The sequence below is a fragment of the Tamandua tetradactyla genome, chromosome 1 (genome assembly GCF_023851605.1).
Source record: "Tamandua tetradactyla isolate mTamTet1 chromosome 1, mTamTet1.pri, whole genome shotgun sequence".
Taxonomy (NCBI): Eukaryota; Metazoa; Chordata; class Mammalia; order Pilosa; family Myrmecophagidae; genus Tamandua; species Tamandua tetradactyla.
The window spans coordinates 65,817,141-65,840,160 of record NC_135327.1 but is presented as its reverse complement, the minus strand read 5'-3'; the positions used below and the strand labels follow the sequence as shown (position 1 = coordinate 65,840,160).

The window sequence follows — 23,020 nt, the reverse complement described above, 5'->3', positions numbered from 1 at the left end:
TCAGAAAGTGTGAGTTCTTCCAGTTGGTTGAAAATTCCAGAAGAGTTGAAAACTTCCAGAAAAGTTGAAAACTCTTCTTCAGCCCAGTTTTAGCTAGGCCAAGTTATTTGCATTTCTATGTAAATTTTAAGATCAGCTTGTCAGTTTCTGCAGTGAAGCCAACAGAGACATTGATATGCATTGAATCTGTAGATCAGTTTAGGGAGTATTGATATTTTAATAATATTTAAGTTTTCCGGTGCCTAAACATGGGCTGTCTTTCTGCTTGTCTTTCTTACTTCCTTTCAGTGGTTTTGTCATTTTGCAAGTATAAGTTGTGTACCTCTGTTGTAAATGGAATTGTTTACTTAATTTCATTTCTGGATTGTTTATTGCTAGTGTATACAAATGCAGTTGATTTTTACATATTGATCGTGAATCGTTCCTTAGGATTTTCAGTATGTAAGATCATGTCATTTGCAAATAGGGGTAGTTTTATTTCCTTTCCAATCTGGATGTCTGTTATTTCCTTTTGTTGCCTAAATGTCCTGGCTAGAAACTCCAGGACATTATTGAATAGAAGTGCCGAAAACAGACGTCGCTTCTTTTCCTGATCTTAGAGGGAAAACATTTGGTCTTTCATTGTTAAGTAGTATTTAACTGTGATCCTTATCTGTCTTGGTTTAATCCCATGTTTTAGTTGAGAACATCCCGTAATAACTTCCTGAGAAAGTGACCATGAAAGATAAAATTTAAAAGATGTTATCAAAGGTGACCAATAGTTCTGATTTGCTTGAGATTGAGGGGTTCCTGGGACATGGGACTTTTCAGTGCAGAAACTAGAAAAGTCCCAGGCAACCAGGATAGGTTAGTTACCCCGCCACATGTCCAAAAATGTCTTTGTTTTACCTTTATGCTTCACCAGTAGTTTGGATCTAGAGAATGTCACATGGGAAATGGTTTGTGCATTGCTTCATTTTCTTAGAGCTTTCAGTGTTGCTCTTTGGAAGTCTTATATTTTTGTTTTTACCTCTTAGTCAAGATTTATTTCAATGCCTGGAAACATTCAGAATAATCAAAGTGGTACTACTGTAATTTCTTAAAATACATAAATACAAACTTTTCATGTAAAAGTTTTGTAAATATTAGTATTGTCAGATTTCAAAAGCAATAGCTATTTAAAAAACACAAGACAACAATAAAATATCAAAGAACTTTTATATTCTTATGAGGACATAATTAAACTAGTCAAACAAAATGAACACATCTGTTTTTCCACTTTGCATGTTTGTTTAATTCTACTTCATAAAATAATTCATACGTCTTTTCAAGTGTTTTATTTCTAATGTTAAATAACATTTTCTAAATATGTTTTTATTAATTTAAAAATATATATTGCAAGAAAGAAATAACATTCTTAACATATGCTCATTCTGTTCTACGTATATAATCAGTAATTCACAATATCATCACATAGTTGCATATTCATCATCTTGATCATTTCTTAGAACATTTGCATCAATTCAGAAAAAGAAATAAAAAGACAACAGAAAAATAAACAAAACAGAAAAAAAAATTATACTTGCCATACCCCTTACCCTCCCTTTCATTGATCACTAGCATTTCAAACTAAATTTATTTTAACATTTGTTCCCCCTATTATTTATTTTTATTCCATATGTTCTACTCCTCTGTTGACAAGGTAGATAAAAGGAGCATCAGACACAAGGTTTTCACAATCACACAGTCACATTGTGAAAGCTATATCATTATACAATCATCATCAAGAAACATGGCTACTTGGAACACAGCTCTACATTTTCAGGCAGTTCCCTCCAGCCTCTTCATTACATCTTGGATAACAAGGTGATATCTCCTTAATGCATAAAACTAACCTCCAGGATAACCTCTTGACTCTGTTTGGAATCTCTCAGCCATTGACACTTTGTCTCATTTCACTCTTCCCCCTTTTGGTCAAGAAGGTTTTCTTAATCCCTTGATGCTGGGTCTCAGCTCATTCTAGAGTTTTTCTCAATCCCTTGATGCTGAGTCTCAGCTCATTCTAGGATTTCTGTCCCACGTTGCCAGGAAGGTCCACATCCCTGGGAGTCATGTTCCACGCAGACAGGGGGAGGGTGGTGAGTTTGCTTGTTGTGTTGGCTGGAGAGAGAGGCCACATCTGAGGTTCTGCTGGGGGTGACTCTTAGGCCTAATTTTAAGTAGGCTTGTGGGGTTAACTTTCATATGAACAAACCCCAAGACTGGGGGCTCAGCCTATAGCTTTGGTTGTCCACACTGCTTGTGAGAATATCAAGAATTCGACTTGGGGAGGTTGAACTTTCCCCTGTTCTCACCATTCCTGGAAGGGGACTTTGCAAATACTTTTCCACTCACTGATCAAATCACTCTGGGATTCATCGGGGCATCACTCTGGACAAACCAACAAACTCTCATGTCCTACCCAAGGATCCATGTACTTATGTTGTTCACCCAATTATCTACATAAGTTGTATTAGGAGATGCACTAGTCAAAATATAAATTTTGTACCAAATAAACCTTTTGCTTTAGTCTCACACATAAGTTGAAATTTTAAAATATTAATTACCATCTAATTTCAGCACTCTGCATAATGACATTCCTTTGTTCTTCCTCATGCAAAAACAATTTAAAGTTTGTACATTAGTCACTATCATTGTATGCTCTAGGCATTCCTAGATTATACCATCTCAATCTTTACCGTCTGTCTTTCTTTCTGATTTCATTTATGCCCCCAGCCCTCCTTCCTCTATCATTCTCACATTCAGCTTCATTCAGTGTTTTAACATAATTGTATTATAGTTAGGCAGTATTGTGCTGTCCATTTCTGAGTTTTTATATTCAGTCCTGTTGCACAGTCTGTATCCCTTCAGCTCCAATTACCTAATATCTTACCCCATTTCTATCTCCTGATGGTCTCTCTTACCAACGAAATATTCCAAGTTTGTCACTAATGTCAGTTCATATCAGTGAGACCATACAGTATTTGACCTTTTGTTTTTGGCTAATCTCACTCAGCATAATGTCCTTAAGGTCCATCCATGTTGTTACATACTTCATAACTTTTTTCTGTCTTACAGCTGCACAATATTCCATCATAAGTATATGCCACAGTTTGTTTAGCCACCTGTCTGTTGATGATCATTTTGGCTGTTTCCATCTCTTGGTAATTGTAAATAATGCTGCTATAAACATTGGTGTGCAAATGTCCATTTGTGTCCTGGCCCTCATGTCCTTTGAGTAGAGACAGCATATAGATGGGTCCTGTTTTTTAATCCATTCTGCCAGTCTATGTCTTTTGATTGTGGAGTTTAATCCATTAACATTTAGTGTTATTACTGTATGGGTAGTACTTTCTTCTACGATTTTGCCTTCTGGATTTTATATGTCATATCTAATTTTCCTTCTTTTTACCTTTACTCATAGTCTTCCTTTCTACGCTCTTCTCCACACCTCTCTCTTCTGTCTTTTTGTATTTGTCTGTAGTGCTCTCTTTAGTATTCTTGCAGAGTCGGTCTCTTGGTCACAAATTCTCTCAGTGATTTTTTGTCTGAAAATGTTTTAATTTCTCCCTCATTTTTGAAGGACAATTTTACTGGATATAGAATTCTTGGTTGGCAGTTTTTCTCTTTTAGTAATTTAAATATATCATCCCTCTGTTAATTCCACAAGTGGTGTTTGGTTGGGCTCAGTCCCTGCTGCTGGTAAAGTCTCTTTCCTTTCCCCTCTGGGAAGCAACCTATGGGGGAGGGGCACTGATCGCTGTGGCTTGGGGAACTCATGGTTCTGGGGGGGCTCATAGCCGGTCCAGCTGGTCCAAACTGGGGTACACTGTGTGTCCTGTCACTGACGTGGTCCCAGGAGCTGTTCTGTACTGTTTCTCATTATTTAGTAGTTGTTCTGGAGGACAGACTAAAATGTGCACATTGCTAAGGTGCCATCTTGGCCCAGAAGTCTTTCTAAATATTTTTATAAAGAAATGAAAAATGCCACAAACTGTTGTTTGTTACAGAGTCATATAGCATAAAACAAAATGCAACCAAATGAATTTATCCCTGTTTCCCAGGAATCCAGTGTGACTTTTAGATGTTTTTCTATATACTTTATTCTAATTCATTAATTCAGATTTGGGAAAACGGATTTATAATAAGTTTTCACCTTTAAAAGTACCTGCTATATACTGTCCCTCCTCTCCAGCAAATCCAGTGCTAAGGGGAAAAATGACACAGTGTACTATTTCAGAGGCCCAGTGCAATCTGTCATCTTAATTTCTCAAATATCAAATTCAAATTTTTGCCAAATAAGCAACAAAACTAAAATAGCCAAAAATCACAGTTAGCGGGGAAGGAAAATGTATGAGATGAAGATTATTTAACTAGAACTTTATTATTTAGGCTTTCCCCCCAAGCTACAGTCCACCCTTTAGTCTGGCATTGAACATACACAACTACAGATTTTAGATTTTTTCAGAGATATAATTACATGAAAAATAAATAACTTTCAAGCTCTTTCATTGTTGAATTGTCTCTTAAATATTTTCAGGGGGAGGGAAATCCCAAGAATTTTGTATTCTTTAAGAAACTGGTTGTTTTAGTTTGTTAAAGCTGCTCAAATGCAATACAGCAGAAATGGAATAGCTTTTCAAAAGGGAATTAAGTTTCTAGTTTACAGTTCTAAGCCATGAAAATGTCCAAATTTAAGGTACTAACAAGAGGTTACTTCACTCAAACGTCTGTTTGCTGGGCTCGTACCTGGCTGGCATCTACTGGGGTCTTTGACTTCTGAATATCTCTGTCAACTGGGAAGGCCATGTGTGCTAGTTTTCTCTCCTAGCTTTCCGCTTCATAAGGATTCCCTGAGGGTGTTTTTCTTCTGTATCACCAAAGGTCTTCAGCTGTGTTGGGTCTCTTGGCTCTTTCCAAAATAGTTCCCTCTTAAAGGGCTCCACTAAGTGACCCCACCTTGAATGGGTGGAGACACATCTCCTTGGAAACCATCTAATTGAAAGGTACTAGCCACAATTAGGTGGGTCACATCCATGGAAACAATAAAAAAGATCCCACCCAGCAGTATTGAATGAGAATTAAAGAACATGGCTTTTCTGGGGTACACAACAGTTTCAAACCAGCACACTTGATATATAAATGAACTGCTGTATGTTCAACTAAATCTTGAAGAAACCTAAAGAAGTTTGTTTTTCTAAACTGCAATGCAGATATGCGTGGCTATCATTGTTCATATAGTGAAAGGATGGAATGGTAGATTCAATCTCCTGCAAGTGTACAGTTGTAAGTTAATCTAAATGGATAAAAACAAAATGAAAAACTCAATACTGACAGTTGTTTAAAGGCAATAAAAGAACCAATCAAGAAAAATGTTAACAAGAATATCTCTTCTTAAAAAGGAGAAAAGTGTTTTCCAACCCCAAAATGAGAATTACAGATTTGAAAAAAACTCATTTTTGTCTTAAAATACAAACAAAAATAATGGTGGAAGAAGTCAAGACCACTTAGAATTGAGGCAGATCTGTGTAAAAATGGAACAGAGTACAATGATTTCACTTCATGAAGGAAATGACTGAAATGAAATTTCACAAATCTTAACATCTGTAATAAAATATACTAATGTAAAAAAAATCATTGCACGATTATAAAAAATGCAAAGTCTGGATTTTTCCTTTCAGGTAGGAAACCTCTGTACAATGCATTTACTTCAATCTCTGTTCAATGCATTTATTCCTACAAGCCTGTTCTGTTTAGCAGCACACGCTATACAAATATCTACTTACCTACTAGTGTTTTACCATGAAAATCATGTCTCATTTCAAACTAGTTATATGCCTTTCACCCACATTTATGTATGTTTTATTTCTATCATAAGAAACTTAAGATCTTTCTGAGTGGTAGATTTTAGAAAGCTTTGAAAGAGTTTTTAATCAACATGTTACATAAGAAAGAATCTTGGTGAATGAATCTTGGGCACATTATGTGGTATAAAATAAGCCAGAAACAAAAGAACAAATACCGTATGGTCTCTTTTAGGAAAAACTTATACTAAAATTGGGGTGTAGATTGTAAGCTCTTATTGCACTCACATTTAGTCTGGAGTTGTAAATGTTATTTCTAGATTTTGAGATGCTGTGCTATACTTGGTATCTCCCGTGAACTTTGGCTGTTTTTGTGACACCTAAGACTCAGTTGGAATTTTGCAGCTCTGAAAGTCAGCATTGCTGCATACAACAACTGTTAAAGAAACCGAAAAAGAAATCAGACTTCAATTAAAGATAAGAACAAAGTCAATCAGGTTGGGACAAGGTAAATCAGACTGTTGGGGTAAGGATGACATTATCTGTATTGCAGAACTTCACCTACCCAGTGAGGCCAAAGGAAGAGAGGTTTATTTTGTCCAACGCCTAAATTTTCTGTAGCATATAATCTAGCTCAACCTGTCTGGATAGCTCATTTAAACAACCTAAACACACGGAGCCCAGAATGGTAATTAGGGCTTGTAATTCTGTATAGCTTAATGTAATATCCAGGTAACATCCCAGGGTATGTTGAGCAGATAATTAAAAAGTATTTGCAAGCACCCTTGAGGGACTGGAGGAAAAAATACGGAGTTTTTAAACTTTACCACTGGGGAAACCCTGATACTGTCTCAAACTTTAGGGACCCCTAAGTCAAGAAGCCAAGCCCTTGATCTTGAGATTTGTTCTTAAGAAGCTTATTTCTGTGGCCGAGAAGCTAATCTACCTATAGTTATGCCTAAGAGTTTCTTCTAGAGAACCTCTTTTGTTACTCAGATGTGGCCTCTCTCTTTCTAAGCCCAACTCTGCAAGGAAAATCATTACCATCCCCCTACGTGGGATATGACATCCAGAGGTGAAACTTGAGACATGATTTCCAGGAATGAGCCTGGCCCTGGCACTGTGGGATCAATAATGCCTTCTTGTAAAATAAAGGTAACAAAATAAGGTGTCAGTGGTTGAGAGAGTTCAAATAGAATTGAGAAGCTATTCTGGATGCTATTCTTAGGCAAGCTTCAGCTAGATATTACTGTTTACCAGGGCTTGCTAAACCCCAACCAAAATCATTCCTTTTACCCCTAAAGAACACTTAGGGCTTTATCTGAGATTCTGCAGAAGTTTCATGCACTTAAGATTACTTTCCAGAAACCTAAAACCTCCAGATGGTTCCTGCTCCAGATAAGTCCTGAAACCCAGAGGAGTCAGCCTCTCCAAGAACATCTCTATTCCATATTAATGATAGCCCTTTTCAACATGAAAAATTTAGAATGGGCCTAGCCCAGATACCCCTAAAGTTGGGAGAAGGTTCAAAGGAGAAGGAGGAGTTACAACAGAGAAGTTAGGATTTAATAAATGAGTATGACTGCTGAATCATTATATTGTTATTTCTTTTAGTGTCCAGTGTTTTGAAGCAGCTAGAAGGAAAAACCTGAAATTGTAGAAGTATAACCCATACCAAACTCTGAAATCTATTCTATAATCACATGTTAAAATGTACTTTGAAATTTATTTTTGTAAATGTTTTTCAGAAAAAAAATGTTTTAAAGAATAAAAGAATCTTGATTTTCAAATGAAATATTTTTAGTACTGTGGCAAGCTGGGTTTAGTTTAACAGTTGAAGCATAAATATAGTAATACTTTGTACTATTTAAATAAATTCACAGCTATAGGAAAATTATTGATTTTTCAAAATATAGCCAACATGAGACAGTGTAGTAATGGGTAGTGAAATACTAGAAAATAGCGAATTAATAAATATGATGATTTTTCAGCAGTGACCATTCAGTATTTTGCTTTTAAGAACCAGAAGAAATTGTCTTCTTTAAATTTCAAATGTTCTGATAATTCTAGTCATTTCTTAGCTTCTTCAGTATTACCGTGAATTGCTGAAATAAGTGATTCTAAACAATCAAAGTTCTTTTGTGAACTGAGGTAGCCAATGATGGCCACAATGAGCACTTTCCCATAGAAGTCCTCTTTGAAGGTATGGATAATGTGTGTTTCCATGGATTTTTTTTTTTTTTTTTTTTAAAGGAAAGACAGAGAGAAGGAAGGAAGGATAGAAGGAAGGAAGGAAGGAAGGAAGGGAAACATCTTTTAAACATTTTCTTGTTTTATTGTATTCTGTTTCTCCGTTTTTGTTACATGGGCTGGGGCCGGGAATCGAACCGAGGTCCTCCGGCATAGCAGGCAAGCACTTTGCCCGCTGAGCCACCGCGGCCCGCCCCTCCATGGATTTTTTGGTATTCTTATATGGTGGGTTCCATCTGATGCTCATCACCATCTTATGGGCATCTCTGCTTCCAACACTGGCCCAACTGTAATAAATGCCAGTGGATATATCAGCTAGAAGATTATCTACTACTTGTTCAGGAAAGTTAGCAGTGGGGATGCCCAGCTGCTTGAAGCCTTGACTGAAACCCCACATCCTTGGCCACAGCAGAAGTACAGCAGGTGCCTCATGATACCTCCCATTTGCAGTTTGGGGTCCAGCCCAGTCCATGTGTCTGGTGAGGTCACTGTCTGGGCCCCAGACACTCCTGGACCAACTAAAGGACACAGGAGGGAGCTTGGCCAGTCAGCTGGACACACAACATACTGGGCTGCTCCGACGATGTACTGCTGTGATTCCCTCATGCTCCTGCTCCAACAGATGCTGCTGGGTGACTGGGCCTTTATGTTGTTTTGATACTTGATCTCGGTGTGAAATTTCTTCTCTCTAGAAACTTTTAGGGTCTTTCTTGTGTTTCTGGTATCTGAAATTTCATCTTGTTTAGTCTTACTTTGGGTCCATTTCAGTCTGATGGTTTGGCTTCTTTCCTGGCAGGACTGTTCAGCCTACAGACTTGAATCTTTCATTTCCAAGAAATTTCCTTAAATTTCTTCTATGATTATTTCCTCTCTTTTATTTTCTTTGTTCTCTGTTTAGTTCTTCTATTGTTCAGACATTGAACTGCCGGTTCTGGCCCTCTAATTATTTCCCCCCAATATTCTGTCTTTGATGTTTCGCTACTCTCTTTTTTCTGGAAAACTCATGTATGATTTCCTCAACTGAATCTTCCAATCCTTGTATTGAGGGTCTTCCTCTCACCCCTGCCACTGTGTTTTTTGTTGTCATTTTTAAGTTCCAAAAACTCTGTTTTCTTTTTCTTTTCTGAAAATGATTATTGTTGCTTTTCTTGTCCACAGTGGATCTCAGTCTAATAGATCTAGCTGGGTTCTTTCATATTTTGGATCTTGCTTCAGGGATGCTACATCCTCACATTGTTTTGAGAGGATGGATACACAAATACACATTGACCAAAAAGGATGGGTATATACATATTTTTTTCGAAGGGCTAGGGTTCCTTTTCCTTTTTTGCCTGGTCACTTTTCTCCAAGTTCTGTTTTTTGTTTGTTTGTTTCTTTGCCTTCTTTCTCTCCTTTTGGAAGCTTACTTCAAAGGTTTCCTCATCCTTGACCATTTAATCATCTTGATGAGGTACCAAATTGCTGTTTGAGAGCTCTGAGCTGTGGCTTAGTCTTGTTGACTATGGATCTCATAGTAGATCTGGCTGGATTCTTTCTATGGGGGAAGCTTCACCATCATTGTTTTTGGTCTTTTCTTTTGGGATGTTCAGACTTCCTGGAGAAAGCTCTTCTGATCTTCTGGACAGTATTTTTCTGTAAGTATTATAGTAGCCTTGTGTGGTGTGGGCAGGAGATGGGAGGTAATGAGGAGTTGTACTCAGTATTGTTATATAAAAGCTTTGGCTTACTCTCCTTTTCCAGCATAGTATCATTGTGCTCAGCCATTCCCTGTGTGTGCTAGCTCAGAGACCCCAAATTTTACCTTACCTGTAGGAAAAGCTTCTAGCTTTTTGTGGAGTGGGGAAGTGTAATTGCCTGACTTTATGGGGTAGGGGAGAGGGTCTGATCTCTTCTTACACTGATGCGCCATCCATTATTCTTATATTTTTTAGCCTCTCCTGCCCTTTGCCTCCAAAGGTAACTTTTATCCTCAATTCAAGAGTTTTTTGGGGGGGATTCTGTGGTATAAATTGGGCTGCTTCTCAACTCTGTTTTTCTACTTATTAAAGAGTTGATAAAATCTAGCTCTTTAAATCTCTTAATTTTGTTATAACAGATTTTGACACAAGAATTTCTGACAAACTCAAACAAATAAATAAATTTCTGAGGCCCTTGGGGGGTGGGTCTTTCTTTCTTTCTTTTATTTATTGGGAAGTAGACATGTTTTGGGTTGAAATTTCCAAAACCTTAAGAACATTTACGTTTGCAGAGAGAAATAAAAGAAATCTAGGCACATTTAAAGAGGACATACCTATTTCATTTCAAGATAATGGCACTTTTTCATCCTTATTGGGCTTGTATATTGTTTTGGTTTGCTGAAGCTGCCTTAATACAATATACCAGAAATGGGTTAGTTTTTACAATGGGGATTTATTAGCTTACACATTTACAGTTCTAAGGTTGGCAAAATGTCCCAGTTAAGGTATCAAAAGGACAATACCTTCTCTGAAGACTGCTTATGGGTGAGTTTGGTCTCCTCTGTCAGATAACAAGGCACATGACAACGTCTGCTGGTCCTTCTCTTCCAGATTTTGTTGATTCCAACTTTTGATTTCAGTGGCTTCCTCTCAGCTTCGCTGGGGCTTTTTCTGTGAGCTTCTCTCAGTTTCATGTCTCAGGGTCTGTATGTTGTTTTTATAAAGGAATGTTTTATCCTTTTATAAAGGAATGGTCACATCTCAATTGAAACAACCAATCAAAATGTCCCACCCACAGGAATGAATTAAGAGAACATAGCCTTTCCTGGGGGTACGTAACAACTTCAAACTACTACGTATATAGAAGGCGATTCCTTTACCATTAAATACATTGATGGTTAAGATGTATTTTGTTTATCCTAGAGAAAATCTTTATGTAAGGAGAAATTTTATAGTTTATTGTATGATTTAAAGAAAGATGACAAATTTTCTTCATTCTTTTGGAATTCAAACTACTTATACACCATGTTTGCTTTCTATTCCTTGGTTCCCTCTTTTTTTTTCTCATCTACATTTCTTTCTTCACTTTCTTCTCAATCCCCTCCCCCCTTCCCCCTTCTTTCTTCTCCATTCCGTTTCTTTTTATGAAAGCAAATAGCTTATTTCTACAGAAAATTCTTCAAGATCTAGTCTTAGTAAGACATGGTCTCACTTATCTTACTGACTGTGTAGTCGTGGAGCCTAAATAAGCATACTTTACTAGCTCTCCCCCCCTACCCTCTTGCTACTCTCAGCAGCTGAAATCAGAAATGGAGAATTCCAGACTTGACTTATAAAATGCAGGCTTGGAAACTGAGCTGCTGGGAAAAGGTGGAAGGATGATCTGAGGCAGTAATTGGATTTTTTGTCTTAGGACCTTTATACCCTTACAAATTATTGAGGACCTTAAAAGAGTTTTGTTGACATGAGTAATAGCTATTGGTATTTTACTGTATTAGAAATTAAAAGTGAACATTTTCTAAAATATTTATTAATTCATTAAAAATAACAATAAAATCCTTTCATGTAAATAACATTTTTAAATGAAAAATAACCATACTTTCCAAAAGTAAATTTAGTAAAAAGAGTGGCACTATTTAATGCTTTTTCAAATCTTTAATGTCTGAATTGATAGAAGGTATAGCAGATACTAAAATAGATGAGATGAAGTCTCATTTCTGCATCTGCATTCACCCTGTTAGGATATGTTGTTTTAGTTGAAGTATTTGGAGAAAACCTGGCCTCACATGGACATATAATTGGAAAAGAGGGGAGCATTTTAATTACCTTTTCAGATAGTTGTGGAAATTTTCTAATTTGGTACTGTACTACAATTTGGCATGCAGTATTTTCTGAAAGATTAGTTGCCTTATGTTTTCTGAAACTGTATTAATAAACATTTTGCACTCTTACATTAAAACCCATTGGTCTGTTGTTCACTTTGAATGCATCTTTTACCAGCGTGTTTTAGTTTGCTGAGGCTGCAGAAATGCAATACATCAGAAATGGATTGGCTTTTATAAAGGGGATTTATTTAGTTATAAATATATGATTCTTCAGAGGAAAGGCAGCTGGCTTTTCTCTGGCTTTCTCTGTGACATGGGAAGTCATATGATGTCTTCTGGCCTTCCCTCCCAGCTTCTGGGTTCAAATGGCTTTCCCTGGGGTGATTGCTTTCTGCATCTCCAAACACCTGGGTCTGAGCTGCTGCACTCTCTTGTGAACACTCTCTTTTGAGCCTCCAGCTAATTAAATTAAATGTCACTCATTTTGGAAGGCAAACCCATAGTCCACCGTGATGTAATCAGCCATAGATGAATTTCACATGCTGATGATTTAAGTCCACAGCAACAGAACAACTGGGTACCATCACCTTGCCAAGTTGACACCTGATCCTGTCACTCCATGCAGGATTTCTTAACATCATACATTGGTTATTTGGAAAATATCGACTGATTGAATTAAGTAGATCTTCCAGATGTTGACACAATACATTATCAAAAAAGTTACATTTATTAATATCTGTACTGATTTCATCAGAGTATCTTTAATTTGGGGAAGTTGTCAAGCTCATGATGACTGATATTGGTTTTCCAAAATTCTAATTTTTGCTTGTGTGAATGCCTAAATTTTATCATTGACAACAGATATTGTCAATTCTCTGGGCTTACTTTATTCATTTTTGAGAAATTTGCTTTGCCAAAGAGTCAGTTGCTTTTTTCAAGTAAAAGTGATATTCAGTGAAAAGAAATGGCTAGTTCCTCTTGCCAGCTCCACTCATCAACTCCACCTCCCAAGTGTTTTTCCTTGAAAGTGGACTTCCTATTGGTCACATAGAATATTAAAAAGGGATGTACTCAGTGGTCCAGACTTAGATTAATGCGTTTTGCTGCTTCCTCAAGGACCCTCTGAAATGAAGTTGGTTGTCTTTCTCTGTACTCTGAGTGCCTGGCAGTCAGGAATACCTTACAATATATTTGTGCAATTTCGTGTTCCTGTTTTGGTTCATGTTGAAATGCCAGTAGTTTTCCTTACCATTGTTTTTGCATTGTCAGTGTATATGTCCACACTGTTAAAAGAGCAAGTAATATCTTAGTATTGAAACCCAAGACTCCCTGAAAGGGTCTTGAGGACTCCAGGCCATAGGCCACACTTAAAGAACTCCTGCTCTAGGGTCCTCAGAATGTTCAAAGACCTAAGTTTACTAAGACAGATAAAACAGTGGCAGCTCTTGTCCAAACAGAATTCAGAGTTTGGCTGGAGGTAAAAACAAGTTAAGTGAGCAATTACCATATGAAGTGGGAAGGTAGGGGACATTGTGGGAATAGGAGGTCACTTAACCCAGGTGTTCTAGTTTGCTAGCTGCCAGAATGCAATATACCAGAAACAGAATGGCTTTAAAGAGGGGAATTTAATAAATTGTTAGTTTACAGTTCTAAGGCCAAGAAAATGTCCCAGTTGAAACAAGTCTATAGAAGTGTCCAATCTAAGGCACCCAGGGAAAGAAACCTTGGTTCAAGAAGGCCAATGATATTCAGGGTTTCTCTCTTGACTGGAAGGGCACATGGCAAAGTCTGCTAGCTTTCTCTCCAGGCCTCTTGTTTTACGAAGCTCCCCAGGAGGCGTTTTCCTTCTTCATCTCCAAAAGTCACTGGCTGGTGGACTCTCTGCTTCATGGTTCTGTGGAATTCTGCAGTATCTTTCTTGTCATTCTCCAAAGGCATTCTCTCCAAAAAATGTCTCCTCTTTTATAGGAACTCAGTAAAATAATCAAGATTCACATAGAATGGGTGGAGACATATCTCCATTTAATACAATTCTTTGAGTCACATCTCCTTGGAGATAACTTTTTTTTTTTTTTTTTAACATAGGCAGGCACTGGGAATCGGACCTGGGTCCTCTGGCATGGCAGGCAAGCATTCTTGCCTGCTGAGCCACCGTGGCCCACCCTCCTTGGAGATAACGTAATCAAGTTTCCTACTTATAGTGCTGAATAGGGATTGGAAGAAACTGTTGCTCCCACAAAATGGGATTAAGATTAAAGAATGAGTTTTCTAGAGTGCATAAATCCTTTCAAACTGGTACACCAGGTGGTAGTGGTGACTGTAAAGTATGATATCAGAGAAAGCATGTGACATATGCAACTAAAGGATTGGGAGGGCAGGAGGAGAGTATTCCAAATCGAACAAATAATATAAAGAAAGCCCTAGAAGCAAGAGAATGCATGACTCTTGGAGGGAACTGTCTGAAGGAGGGGTAACTATTGAATTGACTACCATTTCTTACGCAGTGCATTTATGTTCTTAGCCTGTGGGTGAGAGTCTCCAGGTATCAGTGTACCCTGTGTATTAGTTTTCAAGCTGCCGGAATGCGATATACCAGAATGAAGTGGCTTTTAAAAGGGGGAATTTAATAAGTTTACAGGTTTACCATTCAAAGCTTGTAAAAATGTCCACCTAAGGCATCCAGACCTTCAAGGAAGGCAGATGGGTCTAACAGCTCTGTCAGCTGGAAAGCCACGTGACTGGTATCTGCTCGTCCCTTGCCTCTGAGCTCCATTGCTTTCAGCCTCTGTTTCCATGTGGGGCCCTCACTTTACTTGTCCAGGGCTGGCTTTCATCTCTTGGCTTCCCTTAGCTCTCTTCAGGTTCTGGCTTGCTTAACATCTCATGGAGATGTCTGCTGGGCTCCAAGCATCTCCAGACATGACTTCTCCAGATGTCCGCATCTGTGTCAGCTCTGCTCTGAAGTTTCTTTTGGTTCTGAGGCTTTTGTTGTTTCTTTCATTTCTGATTCTATCCAGAATGCTTCCTCTTGAAAGACTTCAATAAACTAATCACATCTCCATCTAATTAAAAGGCCACACCCATACTTGGACACGCACATTTCTGTGGAAATAATCTAATCAAAAGTTTCCCATCTGCAGTATTGAATTAGGATTAAAAGAAACAGCTGCCTCCACAAGATTGGATCAAGATTAGAACATGGCTTTTCTTTTGAAACTGGCACACCCGTTGACCTCAGAAAGTTCCTACCTCCTGGTTTGCATTTTCAGAAGCAAGAATCCATGGTTTCTTTAAGAATCACAGCGGCTTGAAACAACAAAGGTTTATTTCTCATTCATGTTACCTGTTCTGGCAGGTTGGCAAGGATCAGAAACCCAGGTTTAAGAAGCAACCTCCATTTCCTACATTGCTGTTTGGAGAAAGCCTTGAATGGTCTTGGACTGGCAATTAGATACTCCTTCCCAGAGGTGACCTTGCATATTTCCACTCACAGCCTGTTGGTTAGAACTAGACACATGGCCACACTTAACTGCACAGGGATGCAGTCCTGCTAGAACAGGGAGACAGATATCTTGATGGTGGTGAGGTGTTTTCAGTTTTTTTTGAGGGTCTTTTCTGGCCGTTTGATCTTCCATTTCACACTGAAGTCTTTTTTTTTTTTTAAGGAATAAATAATAAAGTTTATTAAAGAGAAGTTTATTAAAAAGAGGGAGTACACGTTAGAGAGATTAACATGGACGTGCCCAAGAAAGGGACAGACACTGAGTGCAATGGGCTAGCTTGTTTTAATAGGAAAGTTTGGTAGCAGGTTTCCATAGTAACCCTTGAATACTAAATGTCTTCTTTGTTCTAGGAGGTGATAACTAACAGAATTCATGGTTTGTTGTCTCATACCTAAAATATGTTTTTAGGCAAGTGGTTAACAATCTTTATGACCCTGTGCTTCCTGTCATCTACTAAGAGTTTGCTTTGGGCCCAGAATTCTACAAGCTTTTCTTGTTTGGGGAGATTTCAGTCGTTTGGGGGCATTAGGGAGATTTATTTGTCCCAGGAAGTTTGGTTTTTTTTTGGAGTTGACACTGTTTTTTAAACTTTTTTTATTTTATAGTATAACATACAAAAAGCAAAGAAATAAAAAAGCAGTAGTTTTCAAAGCACTCTTCAAAAAGTGGTTACAGGACAGATCCCAGAGTTTGTCATGGGCTACCATATGATCCTCTCATATTTTTCTTTCTAGCTGCTCCAGAATATAGGAGGCTAGAGGGCTTAAATACTTTATCATCACAATAGATTTTTTCCCTTCTTTTTTTGTGAACAATAACGTATATACAAAAAAGCTATAAATTTCCAAGCACAGCACCACAGTTAATTGTAGAACATATTTCAGACTTGGACCTGGGGTACAATTTCACTATTTTAGGTTTTTACTTCTAGCTGCTCTAAAATACTGGAGACTAAAAGAGATAACATTTTAATGATTTGGCATTCATATTCATTTGTTAAGTCCTATCTTCTATGTATAATTCCACCATCACCTTTGATCTTTCCATCCCTCTCTTTAGGGTTGTTTGGACTATGGCAGTTCTAAATTTTTGATATGGGAAGGGTCTGTCACTGATGTGGGGTAGGGAGATGGAACTATCTGATGTTCTGGAGAGGCTGGCCTAGGTGTCAGGACTTATCTGGACTAGGGACCATCTGGAGGCGGTAGGTTTCTGGAAAGTTACTCTAGTGCGTGGAACCCTTGTGGAATCTTATAAATTGCCCTAGGTATTCTTTAGGATTGGCTGGAATGGTCCTGGTTGAGGGTTGGCAGGTTATGATAGGTAGCAAGGTCTACTTGAAGCTTGTGTAAGAGCAACCTCCAGAGTAACCTCTCGACTCTATTTGAACTCTCTCTACCACTGATACTTTATTAATTATACTTCTTTTCCCCCTTTTGGTCAGGATCCTAAGGTACCAGGACTGAATTCATCTCTGGGAGTCCTCTCCCACATCACTAGAGAGACTTTCACCCCTGGATGTCCCATATTGGGGGGAGGGCAATGATTTCATTTGCAGAGTTGGGCTTAGAGAGACTGAGGCCACATCTAAGCAACAACAGAGGTCCTCCAGGAGTAACTCTTAGGCATGCCTGTAGGTAGTCTAAGCTTCTGTGCTGCCTACATAAGCTTCACAAGAGTAAGCCTCATGATCAAGGGCATGGCCTATTGATTTGGGTGTCCCTAAAGTTTGACGCAGTATCAGGGGATTCCCTGATGGTAAAGTTTAATAGTTCCCTAGTCTTTCTCCCCTCCTTCAGGGGACTTTGCCAATATTTTTTGATTATCTGCTTAGTATAGGATGTTTCCAGGCATTACAGTAATCTATACAGGATTAAAGGACCTCTTTCTCATTCTGTGCTGTGTTTCAGTTGTTCAAATGAGCTGTACATATAGGTTGGATTAGTTTATGTACTATAAAAAATTTCAGTTCTGTTCTAGTTTGCTAGCTGCTGGAATGCAACACACCAGAGACGAATTGGCTTTTAATAAAAGGGGATTTATTTTGTTAGTTCTTCAGAGGAAAGGCAGCTAACTTTCCACTGAGGTTCTTTCTTACGTGGGAAGGCACAGGATGGTCTCTGCTGGCTTCTCTCCAGGCCCCTGGGTTCCAACAACTTTCCCCCGGGTAACTTCTTTCTGCATCTCCGAAGGCCTGGGCTCAGCTGCGAGTGCTGAGATGAGGAATGCCGAGCTGCTTAGGCTGTGCTACATAGCACTCTCTCATTTAAGCACCAGCCAATTAAGTCAAATGTCATTCATTGCAGCAGGCACGCCTCCTAGCCTACTGCAGATGTAAATCAGCAACAGATGAGGTTCACCTACCATTGGCTCATGTCCTTAGCAATAAACCTAGGTACGCTCACCTGGCCAAGTTGACAACTGAATTTAACTATCACAAGTTCCAAATCAAATAAACCTTTTTTCCATTGGTCTCAAAGAATATATGTGGTGCTGAAATATAGACACTGTCTTCCTTACCCCTATGTTCTGAATTACTTTAACCTCAACTTGTTTTGCTTCATTCTTATCTCTAAATATCAGGTTATATATATAAAACAGCCTCTCAGAATCCCAGAATAATAATCACCACTGTGAACTTAATGTGTCTCCTCTAAAAGCTTACAATCTAGGCCCCTGTTTTCTTATAAGCATTTTCTAAAGGTGACCATGCTATTGTTGTTTTTTTGTTTCTGGCTTATTTTGTGTCACCAAATGTCCCACATGTTCATTTACATCCTTGCATGCCTCACGACATTGTTCCTTTTTGTGGCTGCACAGCCTTCATTCATAAGTATACACCATTGTTTGCCATTCTACTTCTCTGTCAGTGCATCCTTCAGCCACCTGCATTCGTTGGGCATTATGTAGAGGGCCCTTAAGACATATTTTAATATAAAAACAAACAGGGCAGGCCATGGTGGCTCAGCATGCAGAGTTCTCCCCTCCCATGCCATACACACACACACACACACACACACACACACACACACACACACACACACAACAAACAATATTTCCTTTTCTTGAAAAAAATCCAGAACAAGGGAACATTCAAATTTCCTTAATAATTCAACATTGCAGATTGAAAAGAACTATTTAGAAAACATCTGAACTTTCTTACAAATGAAATCAACTTCCACTTGATTGCAAAATTCAGTATTTCTCAGATGACAATACAGAGTCGAAAGCAGTGCATAAAACTTTACAAATGGCTTGTGCTTGTTCCAGGCTGTTGTACTGATAAACCCATAGGCTATATTATTCATTGCTAGCATCTGTGGTTTTCAGAGCCAGTAAGCTTTTTCCTGCCCCGAGACCATCATCATAGCACATTAAATATAGAGCATGCCTATGCAGAACATCATACTGATCTGATGTTGATACTTTAATACCATACTTGGAAAATTCCATAATAAATTCTTCCTCTGGAGGAACAAAAGACAACTTTCCATCTTGCTGGGCAACATATATATAATTTATCAGGTCTAGTGGCTCTTTTCAGTTTTTTCCCTCAGAGACTTTCAGTTTCTCAATGGCACCAACATATTTGTTTTGAAATTCTGCACAGGTGTCTGAATTATTGTTGCTTTGTTCTGAGCTTTTGGTGGAGTCTGTATCAAGGCTGGCTGCAGCTCTAGATCAGGAGAGTCCTTCAGGGCTGGAATCTACAGACTTGCTATTAGTACTGAATTCCCTACTGTGCCATTTTTTGCTTTTCTGAAACATTTTTCGCCATAGCTCGATCCAGAGAAGTTCCCTATAGAAATGAATGCTATTTTCTTGGCTTCTTAAAGTTCCACAGACAGCATTCTGCACAAATAGCTTCCTTTCTTTCTGACATGATCAATTCCTTTAGGTAAAATGATGTACCTCACATAAACGGGCCCATCTTTGGAGCCACTTTCGGATGGGATCAGAGGGGTCTGTCTGTTCTGGCAGCTGGTGCTTGGGGCAGCTCTTCCAGTTCTAATTTTGGCACCAGTTTTTCGGTCCTCTATCCACGGCCTACCTCACTTCACCTTTGTCCTAGGAAGTTTGCTGCTCTGAATTAGTTCCTCTGAATCTAGATAAGAACCCAGGGAGTTACAGTTGTCCTACTTTATCCTGCTTCAATCGACCCCCCTCCCCCTGCCGAAAGAGTTAAATTCCTTTAATCTTAAAATGAGTTTGAGAGATAAATTTTTGGTATTTTCACAGAGTACATGTAGGAATATGCATAATTGCTGACAGTGTTAGAAGGATTGGAAGATACTGGAAAATGCAAAAACATTATTATGGTACAATCCACCTTGTCCCACCACTCTTCAATCTTTCTGACACCTCTTCTGCATAATTCCTGAGGTGGGTGGAGAATGGGAAGTTACATGTTTACAGCTTGCAATGTTGAGAAATGAAGAAACAATAGCATTTTGGTGAAGGCACATGTATGCTCTGGCTCACTTAGAGCTGCTTTGTCCCTTGTTCATTTGTTTTGTCATATAATGATGTCCTGGTTCTACTTGAACATGGACAGTCATCCTGTGTACTGGTGTGAGATTGAATCAGGAGTTTTGGTGCCTAGGAGACCATCTTTAATAATTTTCTAGATTGAGCTGTTCTAAACATGTCACAGATGGGCAGTTCCTGTTTAGATGTACCCTGACTTTAGAGATAACATATAAAACAGAGAAGGAATAGTTATAGACAGTATTAGAATTAGGTAGTTGCCACTTTGGGGCACATGGGTGATTAACAGTAATATTCCATGGGAGATGAGAGTTGCTTAAAGCTGGAATATATTTACCAAATATTTTAGTTAAAACACTTACTTTTTTTTAAATCATAGCTAGAGTTATATTAATAGGTAGAACATAATTTATATACTTACCTTGCTTCTTTAAAAGGTTTCTTTTTTGTTGAAGATGAATTTCTGATATGCAATTTATGGCAAACACTTTTAGAGAAGCATTAGAGTGAAACAAAGTAGTTAACAAGGAAATTTGATTATAACACATTGGACATTTTTTATGCTACTTAATGAATTTAGCTGTTTTAGTGCTTAATTTTTATAAGGTGAAAAAACAACTTTTTGCAACTGTTTGGAATAAAACATATCACACTAACAATCTTAATTGGCATTTCTAGCAACAATAGGACACAGAGCTTATAAGAGACATCATAGAATGTGTAAACATAAAAGTACTTTATAATTTGGAAATAGTCCATATTTGTCACACTCCTGTTACTTTGGAATGATGCCTTCAGGGGCTTTATAGCTTTTTCAGGGGCACTTAGCTAGGATTCCTAATATGCTTTTTTTTAATTAAAAATTTTTTTTTTAAATACCAAAAAACACCAAACAAACACAAACATTCCTAACTTTTGATCATTCCGTTCTACATATACAATCAATAATTCACAATATCATCATATAGTTGCATATTCATCATCATCATCATTTCTTGGAACATTTGCATCTATTCAGAAAAAGAAATAAAAAGAAAACAGAAAAAAAACCATACATACTATACCCCCCACCCCTCCCCCTCATCAATCACCAGCATTTCAATTTAAATTTATTTTAACGTTTGTTTTCCATATTATTCTTCTTTATTCCATATGTTTTAATTGTCTCTTCATAAGGTAGATAAAAGGAGCATCAGACACAAGGTTTTCACAATCACACAGTCATATTGTGAATGCTGTATCATTCATTATACATCTTCAAGAAACATGGCTACTGGAACACAGATCTACATTTTCAGGCAGTTCCCTCCAGCCTCTCCACTATATCTTTTTTTTTTTTACGTAATTTTTTATTTTTATTTTTTTAAATACAAAAAAAAACACCAAATAAACACAAACATTCACATTTTGATCATTCCGTTCTACATATATAATCAGTAATTGACAATGTCATCACATAGTTGCATATTCATCATCATGATCATTTCTTAGAACATTTGCATCAATTCAGAAAAAGAGATAAAAGACAACAGAAAAAGAAATAAAACAAAAACAGAAAACAAAATATATACATACCATACCCCTTACCTCTCCCTTTCATTGATCACTAGCATTTCAAACTAAATTTATTTTAACATTTGTTCCTCCTATTATTTATTTTTATTCCATATGTTCTACTTGTCTGTTGACAAGGTAGATAAAAGGAGCATCAGACACAAGGTTTTCACAGTCACACAGTCACATTGTGAAAGCTATATCATTATACAATCATCATCAAGAAACATGGCTACTTGGAACACAGCTCTACATTTTCAAGCAGTTCCCTCCAGCCTCTCCATTACATCTTGAATAGCAGGGTGATATCTATTTAATGCATAAGAATAACTTCCAGGATAACCTCTTGACTTTGGAATCTCTCAGCCATTGACACTTTGTCTCATTTTATCCTTTCCCCTTTTGGTCGGGAAGGTTTTCTCAATCCCTTGATGTGAGTCTCAGCTCATTCTCTCTCCACTACATCTTGACTAACTGGGTGATACCTAGTTAATGGGCAAGAATAACGTCCAGGATAACCTCTCAACTCTGTTTGGAATCTCTGAGCCATTGACTCTTTATTTTGTCTCATTTCACCCTTCCCCCTTTTGGTCGAGAAGGTTTTCTCAATCCCCTGACACTGAGTCTCAGCTCATTCTAGGGGTTTTCTCAATCCCTTGATGCTGAGTCTTAGCTCATTCTAGGATTTCTGTCCCATGTTGCCAGGAAGGTCCACACCCTTGGGAGTCATGTCCCACGCAGACAGAGGGAAGATGGTGAGTTTGCTTGTTGTGTTGGCTGGAGAGAGAGGGGCCACATCTAAGCAACAAAAAAGGTTCTCTTGGGGGTGACTCTTAGGCCTAATTTTAAGTAGGTTTGACCTATCCTTTGTGGGGTTAAGTTTCATATGAACAAACCCCAAGATTTGTTTTCAGCCTGTAGCTTTGATTGTCCACACTGCTTGTGAGAATATCAAGAATTCAACTTGGGGAAGTTGAATTTCCCCCCTTTCTCACCATTACCTGAAGGAGACTTTGCAAATACTTTTCCACTCACTGTTCAGATCACTCTGGGGTTTATTGGGGCATCACTCTGGACAAGCCAGCAAAATATCATGTCCTACTCAAGGTTCCATGTGCATATGGTGTTCAGTTAAGCTGTCTAAATAAGTTATATTATGAAACGCACTAGTCAAAGTACAAATTTTGTACCAAATGAACATTTTTTGCATTAGTCTCACACATAAGTTAAAATTTTAAAATATTAATTATCGTCTGTTTTCAGCACCCTGCAGTAATGACATTCCTTTGTTCTTCCTCATGCAAAAACATTTTTAAAATTTGTACCTTTAGTCACTATCATTATATACTCTAAGCATTCCTAGATTATACCATCTCAATCTTTATTGTCTACCTTTCTTTCTGGTTTCATTTGTGCCCCCAACCCTTTCCCTCTATCATTCTCACATTCAGCGGTAGTATTGTGCTGTCCATTTCTGAGTTTTTATATTCAGTCCTGTTGCGCAGCCTGTACCCCTTAAGCTCCAATTACCCAATATCTTACCCTATTTCTATCTCCTGATGGTCTCTGTTACCAATGAAATTCTCCAAGTTTATTCACTAATGTCAGTTCGTATCAGTGAG

The 23,020-nt window shown here is 38.0% G+C and overlaps 1 protein-coding gene and 2 pseudogenes across 3 annotated transcripts in view; 1 reads left to right on the top strand and 2 right to left on the bottom strand.

Moving 5' to 3' along the window:
• Positions 1-23,020, top strand: part of NUDCD3 (NudC domain containing 3) — a 238,738-nt gene that overhangs the window by 76,429 nt on the left and 139,289 nt on the right. The gene's annotated exons all lie outside the window — the stretch shown is intronic.
• On the bottom strand, positions 7,824-8,678 carry LOC143678360 (riboflavin kinase pseudogene; annotated as a pseudogene).
• On the bottom strand, positions 18,552-19,163 carry LOC143678344 (integrin beta-1-binding protein 1 pseudogene; annotated as a pseudogene).